The 21,887-nt window shown below is 38.2% G+C and overlaps 1 pseudogene; it reads right to left on the bottom strand.

Annotated features, from left to right (window-relative positions):
* LOC126418786 (uncharacterized) overlaps positions 1-21,887 on the bottom strand; it is a 160,835-nt pseudogene that overhangs the window by 20,754 nt on the left and 118,194 nt on the right.

Consider the following 21,887-nt stretch of genomic DNA (forward strand, 5'->3'; position numbering starts at 1 on the left):
CTACTTTAAGTGTCTGACTGCCTAATCTAATTCTCTCACCATCTCCTTATTTAATTCGACTAGATTCCATTATCATTATGCACCGCTTACGACACTATAGTCGTGTACTTTTAACCTTTTAGTACAATGCAATATAAGTTTTATTTTTATCCACATTACATTACATTTGTAATACTCAAGTATGTGTATAGTTTATAGTCATTAACTAATAACTTTATAGGTTACGTATCACAATATATTTAGGCCAGACAACAATGGGCTTAGGATTTTAAACTCATACCTTTAGATTGTAAGGCATTCAGTGCATAATTACATGATATTTCTTTCTCTGTACTCATGTCAAACTAAAGCCTAGAAAATTTCTGTTTTTCGTGTATGTATGATGTTAAAATTGCACACGTTTGGAAAAAAAACTGTTTTTTACAGCTAGAAACTGTCGCTGATGTGCGACTAGCTGTTCAGTCTTAAACTGTCTGCTGCTATACTAGAAAGCCTAAAGGCGGTACGAAAAAGAGTATAAAGTAAATGTTGTTATGAAACAGAAATTCTCTGTGTCTCAATTTTTGGTAAGTCTTTGTTTCTTCAAGTACCAACGAAATATTCCATAAATGGTAACGGTCATCTGTCGTTATAACGATCTTCATGAGAGATTATAGAAGAAGGACTGCAGTTTTCTTTTCAACAAAGACATGCTGAAGAAAGATATTTACCAGGGAGGGCAGGCTTATGTGAGGTACAATTATCTTCTGGATTCTACATGTCCTCTGATTTTAGTAGCTGAAAAAGTTTATCACTGACTTCTGATGTAGACGACAAAATCAGTGCAGCGGCAAGCTGGGACAGCATTTCTGTATAACCCGTTTCTTTGTCATCAACTCCTCATTTTCGATCATACTCCAGGTACCCTCATTCTCACATATACAAATTAGGTATCTTGCCATGTATCAACCCATTCTTCTTCATTTCCCTTCATTTATACTTGTTCTTTCTGAACACGAAGTCAATTTTCACCATGACCAGCTCTTACTTAATACCTTTACATATCTATGCCGTATTTCTGAACTGCTTCTTTGCACTTTCTTTATTTTCAGTGCTCAGAATAGGCCCTACTGCGCTGCTTGTTTCTTATCTTACCGTTTTCATACTTATACTCCATTCGTTTATCAATAACATGACATATTTCCTGAGTTATTAAAATCGTTCTCATCGTATTCTGTCTTCACCAGTGACAATTATTTCCACATTTATTGTAGATCACGAATATTTTGCTATGCTATGAGCCACATTATAATCGAGCTCAGACGTCATTATTGACGATAATTTTCTTTGCGCCTTATTTGTTCGGTATATCCGAAAATTATTTTCCAAGCAACTGCCATTTCTAGTCTTGTTTGGTAAAGGCAGAACGTATTGCTTCAGTATCAAACATACAGAAATTGTTTTAACGGAACTGAAAAGAAACGTTATAGTCTTCTTGGCGGGCAAATGCTGATTAATCACTGTCTTGAAGTTTTTTGTAAGTTCCTGTATTCGGCTTGATTTGTGAACCTTTGTTATGAATATTATCCTATAAGCAGTACAAAGATATCCAAGTTTACTTATTTGCAGACCAACACTGCATTGCTTAGACACATGATCCATGGATCACACTGTACAGTTTATTATAATATTTATTGGATACTAATGTATTTTTTGTTATGTATGAGTGAATGCTGACCATTTATCGATGAGTTCACGTACGAGAAAACAATATTTATTATATTAATAAATAGAAATTTATATTACTTTTGCACGAAATAGGATAAATGTTTCTAAATAAACATTCTTTTGTGAAGTAGAAAGAATTGCCCACAAGTAACTTTTTTAGCTTAAAGTTTCTGGTAGCAACCAGTTTCTCAGCTAAAGTCAGTTCTAATAAAGCGTGACGTAGAGTGTGTGTTTTTACTTTTGCGCTGTAATTTTTAGTACCCCTATTTAAAGTGTAATATATTAATTAAAACTAATTTTATGAGAGAACCTACTTACTTTGAATCTGTCGTTCAAATACCCTACTCCTTAAATATATCTACAACGCGTTTGTACGTAAGCATCACATATTACTATTGTTGCAGGTTCTGCAATAAAAATGTTGTTCGTAGAGGAGAGTTACGCTTGAATATAATTCCTTATGTGTTGTTATTTCTCTGTAAAGACTTATAATGGTACTAAGTGCAAAATGGGCTAAAGTAAGTGTTTTGAGGAGGTTCAACTTATGTTCGTATCAGTTTGTTACATAGTAACTTTCAGCGTTCTATCTGCCGTACCGACGCTTCATATTTATCACTTGTGTTGTATCTTTCTGTCTACACATTTGACTATTCCAAGCCTTTTAGATAACGCTTTAAACATTCAATTCTGTAATCGTGTAACACAAAACATGCGTAAATAAAAATAGTGAGATCCTCATAGCATTTGTGAACCTGCAGAATATCGATGAAAAATTGAGATGGAATAGGGTGGTTAACACCGGAGAAGGAAAAAAGTTCACGAGATACGAGAACGTGCAATGACTTCCAGCTCAAACAGAAAAAAAGCTTTCGACAACAATGTGCGAAAGATGGTGGTATGTATAGACGCAGATCATTTTACAATATCAGCGCAATATGGAGGGAAACAAACGTATTGAATACTAAAGACAAGAATTCGATCGTACGAAGAGCGAAAGCCCTGTTATAAGCAACTGCCACTGTTAAACATTTGTGTGGATGGAGGAAAGAATGAAGAGAAAATTTCAGAACGTTGTTAAAATTAAAGCAGATAAACAGAAGGATAATTTTTGTGAACGGTATAGTTTCTCTCGCAGTGAAGCAAAAAACATTATTAATAAAGACGAAACGACCGAAAACCGAAGCAATTTTATTATTTGTACAGCTACCCTATTTTTCTTTTGTTCTACTGAACTTCATTATTGTGTTTATAATTACTGCGCTATGGTAAGAATTCATACACGCTTGTCAGTAGGCTATGAAGTCATGAATGTAATACAGATTTCTTCTTTGGTGGTCGGTCTTTCATGATGCCCATATTTTGAACTCTAACCTTCCGTTCTTGCTCTGATGAAGGGTTTCCGATAGGTGACCCACATAATGACAGAATTACTAAGATGCAAAAGTGAAAAGCAAAAATCCAGATGTATTCAGGAACAATTTACGTGCGATGGGCAATTTTCTCCAACGCTAGTCGGTCCTTCGCACCCGGAAAATGAAAGAGAAAAAGGATGTTCGACACATGGGCCTTATGAATTTTTGAGGCCTTCGTATTTGCACGTCTGTGGGTGGAATAAGCAGTAGCCCGCCACTCCCTCCTCCGCGGTGGCAGGGTGTTCTGCATAATCAAAATTTAAATATTGCATCCACTCGGCTGCCTCGTCCACGTCGCCTTTCGAGCGTAAATCTCACACGTAACGTACTTCGCGGGACAGATTAGGTTTAAATTGCCAGCAGTGCACTCTGGGAATGAACGAACATGGGGCGATGTCAAATGATACTAGCACAAGAGCGGGCGGTTTATTCATGGGCGTGTGCGAACTACCCCCGTGGAATACACCATAAGATTAATTAACGTCATATAATGCGGTAGTAACCAATGTTAAATGATATACATGAATGTACTCTGCACGATTACTGCATTCGTACATGTACCAAATGCGCATTTTCCAGCGGTGGTGCGTTGCCAACAGACCGATGGCTTTATGGAAGGAGAGTCAACGGAGAATGTGGTGGCTAAATGATGGGAAGGTCATGTTGAACTAATAAGGATTTCATATGATCGGTATCACTTTTTTATGCAAATGGATAAATGCTAATATCACGACATACTAAAATATGTTTGTTATAAAAAAAAACTGGCAGAACACCAGGATGAACGCGGCGATCAAATTGATGATAGTGAAACGCACATACTGGCGAAACAACCTGTTACTTGCAGGAAGGAGATTACTGAGGCAATAGAAATAGCCAACCGACCCGCAAAAACGAACAGGCAAGACAGGTACCGACTTCCGACATCTTGGCGTTACAGGACGAAAGCTCACGTGAAGCAATACACATAGGCGCGCGGAAGACCGCAGCGGCCTCAGCCGGCGCTAGAAACCAGAAAAACAACGCCACGACAGAACTGCCACCTGGTGTCCCATTCGCCGATTTCCACCAATCACAAGCAGTAATTCAAACACCAATGGAAATGTCGGGTTTCCACCAGTGAAAAGAAATAATAAAAACACCAATAAAGACTCCTAACATACCCTCCCTTCATTCTTAACAGCCTGTCAGAATTAGATATCAGCGACGTCTTCAGGTATAAAAGAAACAAAATTTTCTCATCATGCATTAAACAAAGAAAAAGACCCTGAAGAAGGTCACGTACAACAGGGACCGAAATGCTGATAGTCTTACATATTGACAATGAGTTCATAAGCCCAGAAACATTTTATTGGAAAAAAAAACCAAATGCTTCCGAATTAAGGAACTCAGATATTGTGTTTTCCTACATACCCAAAAATTCACAGATATACAAGACTGATGAACTGTTACAAAGTAAAGCCTATCGACAGAATTCAATGCGACGCATAAATCCGTACCAGTTAATTCTTGGTCGAGACTGATATGGTAAGGATGATATTTATGGCGATGCAGAACACGAACAACACTACTCTGGCTCATGTCAGACTCCCTTACGATTTGTCGCGAACTAACACAAGGATCTCGAACCACAGTGGTAAGAGTACCAATTTCCGTTTCCTCGTTGTCACTTTCCTTTGTCGGATATACTTCGGATGCGTGAATGATCCAGTTGTTCTGAATTTTGTCATACACATTTTAAATTTACGACGTGTAGGGTGAGTATATCTTTCAGCGTATAAGTCTCTAGCTCTCACTGAATTCCGTTGGCACTGCCCCTAAATGAGAAGCATATCGTCTTGTTCTTCGAAGGAATACATCATTCACAATCGCTTGATTCGACGACACTAGTTTTACTGTTTCTATTAGTGTTGTATTGCGAAACCGTCGAATGGTGTTTACATGTCAGTGGCACATTAGATGGATACGCCGTATTCGGCTAATATTTACTATTCGCTAGATATACGAGAGAGAACAGTCAGAGCATGTGCTTCGATAAGTGCCGAAGTGCTAAGAAATACCACCTAATCCATGATAAGAAAATTGCAGCATTGCACTGATACCAATGGTTATCACTTCGAACACCTTCTGTAAATGGACGTTCACGTAACCTTTTTGACCTTCGTTGACCTTCTAAGACCTTACTGTTACATATCTTTGGATTCTTCTTGATAGCCGCTATCAGAAAATAAGTACTAAACTATAGCATCCCATCTAAAAAAATAAATTTGACCATATCTCTCATGCGACCCCATCTCGCACTAAAAAACCATCGTCATATTATGGCCCCCGTTGTCCCATGCAACATCTGTCCCACAAACTTCTCAGCTACTATCATACTTTCGGAGTTACTCTAGGTGGCAATAGTTAGTGACTCACCCTGTGTATGTAACTGTTATGTCTATGAGTGAACAGGGTGAAATTCACAGATTGTTTACTACTGATAGTATAAAATTGGTAAATATTCTGCTATACAACACCATTAATTCTATCGTCTGTGAGAATTCTTCGCTCGGCCGCTGTGGCCGAGCTGTTCTAGGCGCTTCAATCCGGAACCGCGCTGCTGCTACGGTCGCAGGTTCGAATCCGGCCTCGGGCATGGATGTGTGTGATGTCCTCAAGTTAGTTAGGTTTAAGTAGTTCTAAGTCTATGGGACTGATGACCTCAGATGTTAAGTCCCATAGTGCTTGGAGCCAATTGAACCATTTTTGAGATTCGTCACTGAACCAATGCTAATCTCACACCCACGACTGTAACCCCACTTGTTTTTGCCTCCTTTCCATCCTCCGAAATGTGCCATCTCAGCCAATTTCGGATTGATTTCTTGACTCGCTTAATTAAGTTCTGATATCAAGTTACGAGCTTGACGACTGTCATTAGCTGTGAAAAAAGCGTGAGATGTTCCCGTTGACTGACTGCGACCAGTTCATCCACTTCTGGGTTTATAGTCCCTTGATGAGTTAGGAAAGCCATAGTTGATGACAAATTTTATCCCATCAACATCTAGACCACTTGCAGCAACATCAGTAGCAACAAGGATACACGTTCTTCCAGGGAGAAAATCATTTAAAACGTAGCCTCTTTCTTGTTATGATTTATCCTCATACATGCAAACAGCTTCAAACCCATATCTTCTTATACTGTTTGCTACGTTTTCTGCTTTCTTTTCTGTTGATACGAGATTATGGTTTTGTTCACAATTTCGTGAGAAGTTTCATGTAAGATACGGCATAATTTCTTTTCATTCTCATGTTCTTGACAAACATCCACAATCTGTTCAGTATTATGATTTGCACAAAGTTTAAGAGAGCGTACGTTGGTCTGAATATAGGAAATCTTCTGCCAATTGTCGCACCTGTTTAGGCCATGTTGCGGTCCACATCAGGGTCTGGCGAACAGGCCAGATTTGCGGAACAATCTTGCAAATCTGTGGCTAAAACCCCATATCCAGCATTCTATTTGCCCCATCAGGAACAAGGTATGTGTAACGTCTGAGATTTGTAGTTCTATGTTCAAGAAAGCCAATCAATTGACCAGGGGTTGAAATCGCAATTTCAACACCACGTTGAAGGGTACGTTCCTGTGGATGTTTTGGAGCACCACCAAAAATGCATACGTTCCTTATGAAAGCATTTCCACCAAAATTTGTTGCAACAGTTGGAAACTGTTGGGCTAGTTCTCTGGTTGGTGCTAGAATAAGAGCAATGTGGCTATCTACAAAGTATTTGTTCCTGATTATTTATGTCTATAACAACTGGAAGTATTTATGCGAACGTCTTTCGTGAACCATTTCTCGTAATTCCAACCATGTTCTTCCCACTCATTGCGATTGTCCACGCTTGAGCTTGAATAGCTGTAAGTTCAGAGAAATTCTGCATCCTGATGCTTTCCATTACATAATCAGCAGAATTTGACTCCTCGAAGTATTGAATAGGATTTGGGACATCAATGCCCTTAACTGTTATTTCCTTTGCTCGTCTATAATCATCCACTTCAAACTTCTTCCTGCTTGCCACATTAGGGTGTGGGACACAAAACTCTTTCGCTATTGGTGAAATCGTACTCATATCACAGGCTGGTTTCCTCAGTCCACCACCAAGTTAATCATCTCTTCACCGGAAGTTTGTAACTCTCTGGGATCTTCAAATTTGTTCCCCCCTCGATAGCCAACCCCGTCTCTTTAGAAAGATATATTCGGGGGAATTACCTTCCTTTCGTGAATCTTGTAGACATTAGTTCAAATGCTTACAACATGCGGTGTAACTGAGACAAACCTGTGACATTTGAACACGAAACTCATTCCATGTTAGCTATTTGCCCACCCATGCACGACTCAGGGGCACACCTATACGTCGTCAACTATGAGTCTACAACCCGTACTCGCATATCCATTGTGTATATTCCTGTACAGGTGACACGTTTTACTTGGAAGTCGCTCGCCCGACGTCCGCGGTAAATACGATGTTGTAGTGCCTGGGTTATTCCAAATTACGATGTTGTTTTGGACATACATGCATATCGAAAGGAAATTTGCATCGCAATTCAGAATACTAACACAGGCACCGCATTATAATAATTGAAATTGATGTCAAATACTGAGGACTACGATCCCTACACGTTGTCAATAATTTAAGCAATCAAAAGGTACATCACACATTTTGACAGTCGCAAAATCACTCCCCAAAACCTAAACATGAATTAACGGCCTTGTATGTCACATATTTTATACTCGTACACTCACTCATCAAAAGCGGTCCTGGTGGTCTTGTGGTAAAGGACATGGCTCGAACGCAGAGGTAGTGGGATCGAATGTCGGTGCAACTACAGATTTTTTCAGTCTTGGTTTAACTTTGACCTCTCAACGATGTGAAGAGTCGCCAGAAATAGAGGTGGTTGGTCATGTTTCCTCGGTTGGATAACTAGGATAGATTAGAGACACGCAAGTTGCCAAAGTGGCCTCCAGTAGAAAGACTTACATGAAGCCACTCAGACACATGAAATCATTATTATTATTATTATTATTGCAATAATAATAACAATAATAATAATAACATAATAAGAATTATTATTATTACCTATGAACGTAATTAAGTTTGTACGGAACCCTCAGAGCACGAGTGCCACTAACATTTCTCTGATTCCCCCTTTTCGCTTTATACAATCACTACTGCTTCAGATATCTTCTTCTTAGTGTAAAACGAAACTATGTATTACTTTTATTATGTTATGATGCAAAGTTACTATACTTTGTTTATTTGATTTTGTTTCTTTTTTGAGTGTGCAACAATTTTTATTTCATGATAAGAGTGCTGCAAACAGAAACGACACAATTGTGTGCTGGATAAATTGTTTGCAGTGGACTGAACTGTAGAAAATAATGTGTTCCACCATCGCTCATTTGCAACTTAATGAGGTTTCATGTGCGTTCGGACACTGGCAGTGGCTATGTAGACAGCTAGGCCGTTATATGCGAATTCGTGAACGTGACGCATGTCGCAAGCGGGTGGACTGTAATTTCACGTTCGTGGAGTTAAAGTCAATTTTGCGTGCATCACATTAATAATGGCATCGATTGTGCCTGCACTGTTATCGTCGTACACGTTCGAACTTCTATCTATATACTAACAGTTGCTTCGAGCAGGCTGAATCCAGACGGGAGAGGGGGAGGGGAGGCAAAGGATTAATATTATCGGCAAGTAGACTATGCACCAGGCAAGGGAAAGTAACCGTTGCGGATTACCACCGACGGAACTAATGTAATTTCGCCGCCTCAAAGCCGAGTCGTTGACTTCGTATATCGCTTCCCACATGCACGTAAGCATCTCACAGATTTCTCTCTCTCAATAGAGACTCAGAGAGCACTTTAAACAATTTCAAATGCAATTTCTTTTCTGTTTATGACAAACATCACCCAATATGCGTTACCTTCTAAGAAAAACATAGTTTTGTAGTGAGTGGTTTCAAAAATTTTGTGTTTAAGGTGTTTTCTATATTATTACTTGTTTCCTATTAGCATTTCTCAACATGACCGCCCTTTTTCTTGTTTTTATATCAGTTTCATTTATTTTCACTCTTGTTTTGGGGATTTTCTTCGCGTACAGTGATTTTGTTATGTAATTTTACGTATTTAAATGTTGTATGCGCTAAGTTACGCGATCTATGCCGTCCGTCATTAGTTTACGGACTCCAGTCAATAGGAATGAAGCAAGTTTTTTCTCATTTGTGGGAGGGATTAACACAGTGGGAACTTCGAATCTAAACAAAGCCGGCCACTGTGGCCGAGCGGTTCTAGGCTCTTCAGTCCGGAACCGCGCTGCTCCTCCAATCACAGTTTCGCATCCTGCCTCGGGCATGGATGTGTGTGATGTCCTTCGATTTAAGTACTTCTAAGTCTAGGGGGCTGATGACCTCAGATGTTAAGTCCCATAGTGCTCAGAGCCATTTGAACCATTTCTAACATAGTTCTGTATCTTTGCGTTCAGAAACTCATTACTTTACAGCGTTCTTGAAGCCGCCAGTGAGCTTACTTGCTGTAACAGATAGCGCTGAGTGATATTACAGCTTGTTGACTTCTTTTTCTCAAAGCAATCACGGGATTTTTGTAATACACATTGTTGTGGTGCTTTGTTTAGTACATTCTAATGTTAGTTTCAAAGTAACTTAGGTAGTAAAACGAATTCCTCCTAGTCCAGATTCATTTCGACTTCACTTCATTACGTTTCCTAAGTAACTATTAACGTAGATACTTTAGCAGTCAACATTCCATGCTTAAATCTTTTCAGAGCCGGTTTCATTACGAGGCATTTATGGTCTTCTTTCACTGGAACACGAGATAATTTTTTTTCATGTCTCGTTGGTGCGAATAATTGTGCAGATAAAAGATTTAGTCCCTGGAGGTACACAGAAACAGTTAACAGATACAGTGAGGCCATTTAGCACTCTATAGGCATCGTGAAATACGTTTCCTTAAGATGTTTGGCGCGACCACGCAAATGTGTCGCAATATAAGGGAGTATGCACGAGGCTAACACTGCTTGCATGGGACAAGAGAGCAGAGATAATAGGTAAAAGATACAGTGCTTACGATCCGACTATGCTGAAACTGAATGGTACTTACAAATGTACGCAATCCGGGGATGTAACGTATTAATACTATTTTTCCAGCGCATCATACGTTTTCATTAAGTGAGTAATCTCTGCAGCAGAGAGTATCCGCTAAAATCTAAACAGTCAAATTGTCGCCCTGACTACGATCGTATTCCGCTGAATAAGAGAACAACCACAAGAGAGTCTTCTTCCTGTACCTGACTATCTTTTGCATTCAAAGCCGCAGGACAGCACCACGATTGAGCTCCACATAATACACTGTAATTACTTTACATACCAAACATCATTGGTGTACGTGAGTTCAGTGACGTTGTGACGGATGTAATGTACTTACAACGCGCTTGAATATAAAACGAAGGTATATTATATTAAGGCAATTCTTACTTGTAATATCTGGTCATTTATGTAAACTGATTACATAATTTTGCACATTGTATTTTATTTTATATTAAAGAAATCAAACGAAAATCGTGTTGGCCGCCCACACTAAGTGTCTGCAAGGGAACCATAGGTGCAAAAAATCAACCAGAAGATCGTTATATTTGTCAGAAATAAAGAGAGTATGCTCCACACAGCATAATTAACTGAAATTACTCAACACCTAAAAGACATACAGCTGATAATGTGAAACTGAATGAATATTCTTCAACTGTATTATTATTGTTTTTGTAAAAAGACGTTAAACGTTATAATTATTTTGTAACTTTTATTATGTAACCTCCACACAAAAATGAAAGATAATATTCTAATGTTAATGGACATACAGCTAAGTGTAACCTCCCCGTAATTATTTTTAAATAATATGAATTGAATGAAAATGCAAATAGAGCCAAATGTTAGCTTCCCACAGTAGTAAAACTTAATGATAATAACAATGTGCAAAAATATGAAGTCCCCACAAAATTAACGTTATGATCAACCTGATAAATTTTATAAGGTCATCTGCGCTGACCTTAGGCCCTGTGCAAATCTGATAAATTGATTCTGGCAGGAAAAGCATAGGAAGTATTGTTTCAATTGTAATGATTATTTTCTTAAAAAATTGCTTTCAGAACAAAATTATTATTTGGGCGATTCCTGAACAATTTAATTACTGTTAAGATACATTACATTATCAGATGAGCGCAATGCTGCTTCATTACCTTATTTAAAAATACACCTCGTCCTGAACCTTGACCAGAGCCCCATGTCGACACCCGCCGACTCCTCACACGCAACTGCGACTGTCTCTCGCGCGCTACTACATGTTCTCGCGACTCGCTACGTACAACAACTCCCTCGCAACTGCAACTACCGACTCCCTACATGCAACTGAACTCTCGCGCGGTCAAGCGCAGACTATCAACGATAAATAACTCTCTGGTCTGAGATTCCGTCATGCCTCGCCATCGCTGCTACCGAATACATACGCGTTTCAATTATTAATATTTCTGCGGACCACACAATGTATACACAGAAAATACAACTCTTTGGTCTGAAAAATAACAATAAATCTACAGATCAGATATCAGTAATATAATAATAATGTCAACATCAAAGGAAATGTGTTCCTCCACCGAAATTGCTATGGTAGCTGAAAGGTCTATGCTTAGATCCAACAGTATCATGATAGTCATTTACTCCCAGGTGAAGTGTGTAACTCTTACCCCAACTTTTCACACCTCACCTGGGAGTAAATGATTATCATGATACTGTTGGATCTAAGCATAGACCTTTCAGCTACCATAGCAATTTCGGTGGAGAAACACATTTCTTTTGATGTTGACATTATTATTATAATACTGATATCTGATCTGTAGATTTATTGTTATTTTTCAGACCAAAGAGTTGTATTTTCTGTGTATACATTGTGTGGTCCGCAGAAATATTAGTAATAAAAGTTGCAAAATAATTATAATGTTTAACGTCTTTTTACAAAAACAATAATAATACAATTGAAGAATATTCATTCAATTTCACATTACCTCTTTGGTTGGCTCTTTGATACGGTGGGTAGTCATTAAGTCTTAATCATCACCTCCAAAACTCAAGTTGCTTCTCTGAATCCAGTGGATGACGTTGGTTCTTCCCTACACACTCATCCCTCATATGTGACACATTTTCTAAACCATGGAAGACTTGGCAGGTACCTTTGTTGTTGGAGTTATCATTCTGACGGTTCAGGAAGTGTACCACTAGAAAACACCCTCGTCATTACTCTGTAAATAGCTCCTGTGGAGTATTTTCTTCACTCGAGGAAACAGGAAAAAACTCCTGTGTGCAATGTCAGAAAAATACGGAGGATGAGACAAAATTTTATAACACAGAGAGTGCCACATGTGACCACGGCCTGCACAGAATGAGCTGAGTAAAAAACCCCTTGGATATCTTCCCCCGATGCTTCATCTCATCAGCCTCCAGCAACCTCGTCAGGAGACCTCGATAATAAGTCCTCTGCTGGTTCGCCTCTTAATCTCGAGACCAAGGTAGGCCAAAACGAGCGCAGCGTCATTTTGCCCGATGTTGGCTAAGCCGTCGCCGTTTTCGACTGTGGTATCCACATGTATTCACTGCTTGTGATGCTCTTTTGTTTTGGGGCCATAGTGGGACACCTTGCACTCACCCACGGCGATTAGATGGCTACAAAAATCATCTCTATTGTTCTGACACAGCTGCTACATTCGAAGTGTCGTTCGAAGTTAGCCAAAAGTAGTCATTGACGCCATTTTTCGCCTTCAGACTGTCAGAATGTGTCCTTTTTCCCTTCTTCTTGCTCTCCACGATTTTTGTTTTGCTTCGGTTTACGTTCATACTACGCCCGGCTGCTAAGACTTGTGGTTCAACAGGTGAAGTGTCTTCCATAAACAGTCTTCTGTTCTGACCAGTAAAATCAAGTCATGCACAAAACGGATCATTTAGAAGCATTCACCATTAGTTGTTATCCCATTTCTGAAAATTTCTTCACTGTATTTTCGGTGTACAAGTTAATTAATAGTGAAGAAAACAACGTTTATTCCTTACTCCATTAAATATTTTAGTCTATGCTACTTTCTCTCCTATGATATCATTTTTATCCTTGTAGGACTGTAGATTGATTGTTCTGTTCGCGTAGCCTATTCCAATATTATTCCAATATTCTTCATCCTTTTGATTAGTTTGTTGTATTTAATGTCATCGTATATTTTCTATGTAGACCATCAAGACTGGTCTCTTCAGTCTCAAGGATTTCTTTTCAACTAACCGTCGGGTATTCCCTTTTGAGTTACACGATTCCTTTCGTAAAAAATTCTCCTTCTTTGTGATCCATGCAGAGGCAAATTAGTAATTTTGAAGGGTGTGATATGAGGTGATGTACTTGTATGCGTTGGTTCTCTTCGGAATGCATATCGTATGTGTCTGCTCAAATCCGGAGGGGGGGGGGGGGAGAGGGGCACTAGTCCACTCGTGCACATATTGTTTATAACCTGAAATACCGTGTTTTGTAACTATTTCTCCAAATAATTTCAGTGAATCTCCAGGAATGTTCCCAGTCCCAGTTCTTGGAAATCTGTAATCTTCCAGTGCATTTTAAATTCTTATCTCAGTACTGGTGGACCAAGCTCAAAGAGTTAACACATCTTCTGCTTGTGACTTCACATAATATTTCTTTGATCCTAAGTAAAGCTTAATTATTGCCATAACAGTTCCACTTACTGGCAGCCTAATAACGCTTCTTCACAGAAGATATTTGTGTTTAGTAGTATAACACCATTAACTGTAACAATCCCAAAGACTTACATAAAACAGTTGAATAAAAAATTAAAGTCTTTATCTTGGACTCAGCGTTCACTTTTGCTGTTGCTCAGACATACTCTAAATTCCTGTAAATTTTGATGTTTTTACTTAACTCCATTCGTAAATAAACTGATGACATCATTAACATTGGTTTACAATTGATTTCATCCATGTTTTTATTTTCATCCATTTTGACCGATATTTTCACTTCTGAAAACATTAACAAACTTACAAAAATCGTAAATAAATTACTACAAGAGAATGTCTCTCTCATACTGAATTCATAATGTAACTACTCTTTAGAAACCGCATGTGGTACAAGCCATAAGGAAGTCTCTCTTGAACGGTGGGTGTTCAGTAACTATTTTATTTTAAATGTAATTTTTTTCTTCATGCCATTTGAGTATTAAGTGCTTTCAGTGATGGAAATTTAATATGAAAGTAATTCCGCATAAAGTTCACTGATTCTTCTTTTCTTTTCTTTTCCTTACTGTCACTAACGTTTTATGTGAAAATAATGTAATTAACAAAATTTTAATTGTTTAGTATAATGTACAATAGCAGGTCTTAATACTTTTCGGAGTACACTAAAGGAATAGAGGTAATGTTACTTCACGTCAAATGGCCAGGATATGATGTTTAGAAAATGTGACATAATGACAATAATGAGCTAACTTTCTAATAATACTAATTTTTTAATATAAACTATTAGCAAGCACTTCCTCACTGTACAAATAACATCTTTTCATTATCGTTCTAATAGGCTCGAAATGTATTGGGAATGAAAGGTTATTTTCGTATAACTGTGGTTCTAGATGAATAATTTGTGTATAAATAAACGAAACCAAGAAAATTATACATATGCATTAAGTATGTCGAAGCACTCAGAACTTACTCACATACGACTTCAGAGCTAATTAACATTTGAAGTCAAGTAACATAAATATACCATATCCCACATTTTGACGTCTAAATATAAAGTACTAGAACACCCACTTCTGTTAAAGTGTGATATATTGTTTCCCAGAATATTTTCAACCAACTCTTTCTCACCAATCAGTTCCTCTGTGCAGGGTGTCCCATTCGTGTAAATCATCCCTAACAGCTTTTTGTCCAGGAGCAAAATCAGAAATGTATCAAGCAAATGTTGTTTCACTACGAGTGAAAATTAACCTGTTATGATTGCTTTTCTAACATTTTTAAAGTGTTTGATCTCTTGTTACTGTGCATGTTCTCCGTTTATATCATCATGGTTTAGTCCCTCCATTACTTGTATGATTCAATGTCCTCATCACCTATGCTTCCTTCTGGACTTTTAGATGCTGCTTCTTTAAACGTTTCCTTTTTTCCTGTGTATTGCATGTGAATTCGTGTGTCACCTTTTCTAATGTGTCTATGACTTCTGTTTCCTTCTCTAGATTAATTACATTCCACTTTTGGTCTGAGTCATGTAACGGACCAGTGATCGTAAGCCAGGCAGAAAGAGCCCAGGACAAGCTGAACGGTAGTACGAATTATAGCACCTGCTTACAACACAACGTGGAAAATCCCAATCGTCATCCACTTTCGAGGAAAGCTTGTAGCCTAAGCAATTAAAATTTTTTCGTTTTCAGTTCGTTCACAGAAAATAATATAAATTTTTGAGGGCATTACTAGCATGAAATAACTGGACTAAGGTACCCTCTATCAAAACAGCATTAATAGTTTTCCTTTGCAATTTGCGGTGTGTAAATTAAGTATGCGTCGAAGTGGAAGTATTTGGAAAATTCAAGACCTCTGACAAAGGAGCTTAAGAAATTCCGGCTAAAATTAGAAGGTTTGTATCAGGAGAGCCTGTAATTATGCTGGAAGATCGTCGAAATATAGCAAGTGAAAAGAGATAAGACGTTGTTTTTCAAACCCTTGCCGAATTACTACACATCATTGCTTTGAATATATTTACAGTGGAAAAAGATAACCAGTTCCTGACCAATCAGCAGTTAGAATGGCACCTGAATGTACATGTGTGGAATTAGTTTTCAGTTGTTTCAGGAAAAGAATTCCTGAGCGAGCACAGGAATCCATTAACAGAGGAGGGCGAAATGAATATGAAAATCAACAAATCAATAAATTAAGCAATAATATACTTGAAAGATAAATTTTACACATAGATGCATTTGAAAATAAAATAAGCATATTTCGGTCAATAACTTACTATGAAATTTTAGGAAAGAATTGTGTGTGAAAGTCGCAATGACCAAATACTAAAATAGGGGCTACACTGAATCATGAAGCAGAACCAACAGACGAAGATACATAAGAATTCAACAGATACCAAAAAATATGGCTATATGAGTTGAGCTACTTGTTTATAATATGAGTGTAACTAAACAACATTAGTTGATTTACAATTTTATTAAGATAGGTTCTTCACAGTGACATGTAAATGAAGATGTCAGCACTCTACACCTAGTTACTAAACTGAACTTCGTAATATGCATCAGTTTCATGGAACACAGTAACAAATAAATTGCAATATATAACCGCAGCAGAAGCAATTAAATAAACTGAAAAAAAGGAACAGCAGCAGAAGCAATATACACTTTAGTTTGTCCCATTCTTCATCGAAACCTAAGTATGTTTAAAATTTTATTTTTTCGTCATATTTGCGTCATACGCTTGGTAGACAGTAGATTAATAGGTTGTATCATTGAAATTAATACAGCAGTACATTATTGACAATTAAGTTAACAGTAATAAAGTTATTCGTTAAAAAGATACTTCTGAATAATATTTTTTGAGATAAAAAATATGTACGATTCTACGCCATTCTACGATTTTTCGAGTGGAGAAGCACTCTTTTCCCTATTACTACGGAGCCTAAATGAAAAAGAACTCTTTTTTTGTGCAATGATACCAAAGTAGATGGGAGCAAAACGAAACAACCTTGGAAAATGAGAGGCTCCCTAACGAGCACGTTTTATTTTTGAAAGAAATGCGAAAATTGCAAAAATAAACTATTTTACCCTACAATAAAAAAGATACATAGTTATCTTTAACACTGGTCCTTAAATCAATCACATGAAACCTAGAAAATCTACAAATAACAAAAAGACTTGCGTTGTGATATGTGCTCTACAGGTGAGGAAACTGACGAAGAGATGCTCCGTGGTTAGCACTGTTCGAGCATATGACCTAACTTTACTATACTTACACCGTCTGTGGTTTACGACATTGCTGCGAAAGAGTGTATATCTGTGGACCAGCAAGGAGGAAGTGGACAGTGAGAGTACGGAGTGAGAGGGGGAAGGGGATGGTTGTGGCAGCTTTCCTTGTCAACAGACGTCCACAGCTGGTCTGCTGTGTGCGCCCCAAAGTCTCTGCTCTGAAAGATTTTGTATCGGGCTTCTCTATCCTGCTGGGCGTGTACGACAAAAGCGTGTGCATTTATGATACGTGCAGTGCACCTGGACTGCGCTTACTCTTAGTGCTAAAAGGTATTGCCATATTTACTGACTCCCATCTTAGGCAGCAGTGAGTTGTATTGAGTCCACCGATAGACTGTTACAATATTGAAGCACCCTGAATGTTTCTTTGGGTGCAGACATTTCTGCTTGCTATTTACTGAATCCTAGTTGCACTCACTATTACTTACTGGGATGTGTCCTGAGATTTACGTTGGCTACCAGTTGTAGTGAAAGGAAGAAGTGTTGAACTGCCTTATGTTAAGAACGTAGATCGCTGGCTAATAATTATAGTCTGTTGCAAGTTCGATTCCCTTTATATTTATTACATGAAAGAATTTATGAGTTAAATGCCTGTCACACGTAGGAAAAAGAGTAAGTCTGGTGCTGTACGCAGTGACCAGTTGAAGCTAACGTTGTTCATGCCTCGTGGTTCAAGTGTTTTGATTATTTGGCTAACGGGATTAAAAGGGAGGAACGATCGACTGATCTTGGATCACACATCCTACATGTAACATTTATTGAAACTTTTATCATATCTAACAAAACCCATTTCAACATGCCAAAGCCAACTTACTTGGACTCACAGCTTTAAGAAATATGAACTTAAGAAGAAGCCAAAATTACTTTAAGGTTTACACGTTCACGTATATGAATTACTTGAGAAAACAGTTCAGCAAATAACCTCTCATCAAAAAACCTTAAGCAAACTGTCTTTCAATTACTTAAACAGATTTGGCAGTAACAATGAATTCAGATAACAGAACATTGTAAGAAAGAAAGAAAAGCTGGCACGTAACGTAACAGTCAAAAATTGTTGTCTGAAGAAATAACTGAAGCATTATTTGTTAAGAAACTGAGAAGTAATACCTAACTGTGTCCTGTAAACCATGATGTCGTTGAGGAAAATATACTTTAGTTAAGACAGGACGGCAAATATTGTTTATTTGTAAGAAATTTAAACCTAGGCAATACACACATACAATCATAACCACTAACGGAAACTCTTCATTGTATGATTCTCTTCGTCATATCATTAGGCATACATAGGAAATGAAGCTGCTTGGATACAGTTACAGAAATCACAAGAAAAACTATCTTTCAACACGTCCAACTAATATTAAAAAACGCTGTTATAATTGATACAGTATATTCATAATAATGTAAGGCAAAAACAACGTTAGCTTCCCTTGTTAACACTGTGTGCTCGACCGGCGTCACTTACCTTTCCACATATGGCAGGCATTTAGCGCATCATTTCTGTCAAGTAATAAACATAAGGGAAATTGAATCTGCAACAGGCTATAATTAAAAGCCAGTAATCACTGCTCGTAACATCAGTCCAGTTCAACACTTCTTCCTGTCATTACACATCCCGGTGGTTAATCACGAGAGTGAAACTCCGATTCAGAAAATAGTAAGCAGAAATGCCAGCAAACAAAGACACACCCTGTGTGCTTTAATACAGGAACACAGACTATCAGTGGGCACAGTACAGCTCACCTGCCATCCATGACGGAACTCAGCAAATACGACACTTTTAAATTTTTGTTATTCATGGGGGTCCAAAGCCTCAATGCGTCTCGAGAATGAAGACTTGGTCCAGTCTGGTTGTATTCTCTTTATTATCTATGCGGTTGGCCAGTTTCAACATTTGGTCATTTTCAAGCACGTACCTTAAGCTTCCAGCTTCATTTTACATTATAATACACAGGTGTCCAAGATTAAAGCAACAAACCGTTATTTCCTCTATCTGGGTGTAATTCATGATCTAATCATAGAATCTTTCAACAGAAGTCAGTACGATCGTATTATGCAGGGAAGATGGCATTCTGGTCGACGGACAACCTTTGCCGACAGTGACGTCAGAGCACTTATCAAACAGGTTAGTGTTTGCCGGGTTGTCCCACATCCACAATCGCTGTCTGTACTGTCATAGACGGTAGAGTATGGCACCGAGAAGAGACCTAGCAAACTCTCTGTGGTGGAAGCCCATAGGAAGAATGGAAACAGGACAGTCGCAAACTGATGTTGTAAGACGTATGCTTTGCCGGCGATGGGCGAAGCATGACAGCATGTCTGACCAGAGAGTAGTTTGTCGTTAGTTGTTGCTTGTACTAGTCTGCGCTTGACTACGCGAGTTGACAGTAGTAGTTAGTAGCGAGTCGGTAGTGGTCTGATGTAGTCAGTAGTAGTCTGGTGGAGTCGGCATGCGTCGGCGGTGTGCTCTGCTCGCGACTCTGGTCAGGACTCTGGAGGATGAGTATTGTTGTACAAGGTAAAGAAGCAGCCTTGCGCATATTTAATAATGTATGTTAATTGTAATTTAATTTCTTCAAAAGAAATGCCCCAATAATAATTTTTATAATATAAAGCAACTCTTTTAAAGAAAAGCATTCATTTCAATTTAAAGAATTTTTCCAATGCATTATCATTGCTTCCAAGAATCAAAAAAAAAAAAAAAATACGCCAGCATTGCATGAAGCTGTGTCGAAAAATGACTAATTAAGAGCAGATATAATTGCAGTTTTATTGAGGTAAGAATTTTCGCTTTTTTTATTCAGAATACAGGGCCGAAGGTCAGCGCCGCTGTCCTTACAAATTCAACAGGTTACAAAACTTTTTTTATTATTTTTGGTGTTTAGGAATTTTTCTATTTCGAACTTGACGTTCAATGAGAAAATGATTTTGTGGTAACATTAAATGTGAATCCATTTCTGCACACAGACTATATATCGGAGCCAATTCTGTTCAGAGGTCATAATATTTAAAATTCATTTAATTATTTTCTGTGGGGAGGTTACACTTGGCCCCATTTCCATATGAAATATTTCTTTGGGAGGTTACAATGTGGCCCGATGGCTTAATGTGAATCGTTCCGTTGTTTCTCGGACGTGGCGACATTTTATAGACTGAAGCTGTATCCGAAGATAAGGGCAAGGCCGACCACATGTAACACCAGATAGAGGGGACCATTGTTTGGCCGTAAGGTCAGGGCGTGATACACCCGTTAAACCGCTAGGCAGAAAAGATAATAGTATTGTGGAAAGGGCCAAAGGTTGAGGTCAGTTTCTCCTTCTAATTGTCATTTATTGTAATTTAATAACCTTTACAACCAAAGCGGCACATAGCCGGACCTCCACCTAAAGCAACTCTTTCACGGCTGAAGGCCTCCAAACAAGAAATCTTAACAAATCAATAAGATAAAAATCCAATTAAAATAGCAATAAAATAATTTAAAAAGAAAACCAGCAAACATATGCAAAGTGCAATACAGATGGCTGAGGGCCACAATTAAATTTCTAAATTTTAAAATATATTTGAACAATACATTTAAAGGCAGAAGGTCAGAATGTTTAACAACAAGAAATCTTAAAAATCAACAAGATTAAAGGCAATTAAAGAGGTAAATCAAAGAAATTAACTAAAACTTATCACGGCTACGAGGAAAGCCTTAAGGCTAAGTAGATAGAACATACATATGCAAGGTGCAATACCAATGGCTGAAGGCCACAAGTTTCAAAATTTTAAAATACATTACCATTATCTTTTATAGGCAGAAGACCGCAATGTTTAAGCTTGAAAGATAAACTTAAAAATTAATTTCGCAAAATTTTTAAAAAATTAAAAAGATAACCACAAGCTTTGAATTTAAAGTAGCTGGCAACAGATAATTAAACACCGGTGGCACTCAGAAGCCTCCAAGGATGTCGGTCTGCATTCGTCGTTGTCAAGCCTGTGTTGCTGCCAGCTGCTGTCACAACCCATACTGAGCACAGTAACCAGTTATCAGAATTTGTGTACAAATCTGTTAAGTTGGAGAAAAACGAAGAACGTTTTTGTCTACCGTTATGCGTGTTACAGTTGGCTACATGCTGTATTCCTTGTGTTGTTTCTACTTTACTATCACATGTTCAAACTGTTTTGTTGAAAAATAAAAGCAACCCTGCAAAATTTACGGTCGTTGCTTTAATTTAGGTCACCAGTGTATATAGAAAAAAGGTTGAAATGGCTCTGAGCACTATGGGATTGAACATCTGAAGTTATCAGTCCCCTAGAACTTAGAACTACATCAACCTAACTAACCTAAGGACATCACACACATCCATGCCCGAGGCAGAATTAGAACCTGCGACCGTAGCAGTTGCGCGGTTCCAGACTGAAGCACCTAGAACCACTCGGCCGCAGCGGCCGGCCCAGTGTATATCGCTGATAGTTGTGGATAGGAATACTTTTTTCTTCTGTGTGTATAAGCTCGCTGACAATAGTCATCCGGGTAGTGAAGAACTGCGATTCGCCGCGGAAACACAGTGCGACACCACTTACCAGCAGTAAATTCTTCCCAGTCACCGTACTACTACAATAGGAGCCATTTGTGTTGTGGTGCTTTGGCAGCCTGGGCATAGGACGGTAACTCCCTAACTC

Source organism: Schistocerca serialis, chromosome 9 (assembly GCF_023864345.2).
Source record: "Schistocerca serialis cubense isolate TAMUIC-IGC-003099 chromosome 9, iqSchSeri2.2, whole genome shotgun sequence".
Lineage (NCBI taxonomy): Eukaryota > Metazoa > Arthropoda > Insecta > Orthoptera > Acrididae > Schistocerca > Schistocerca serialis.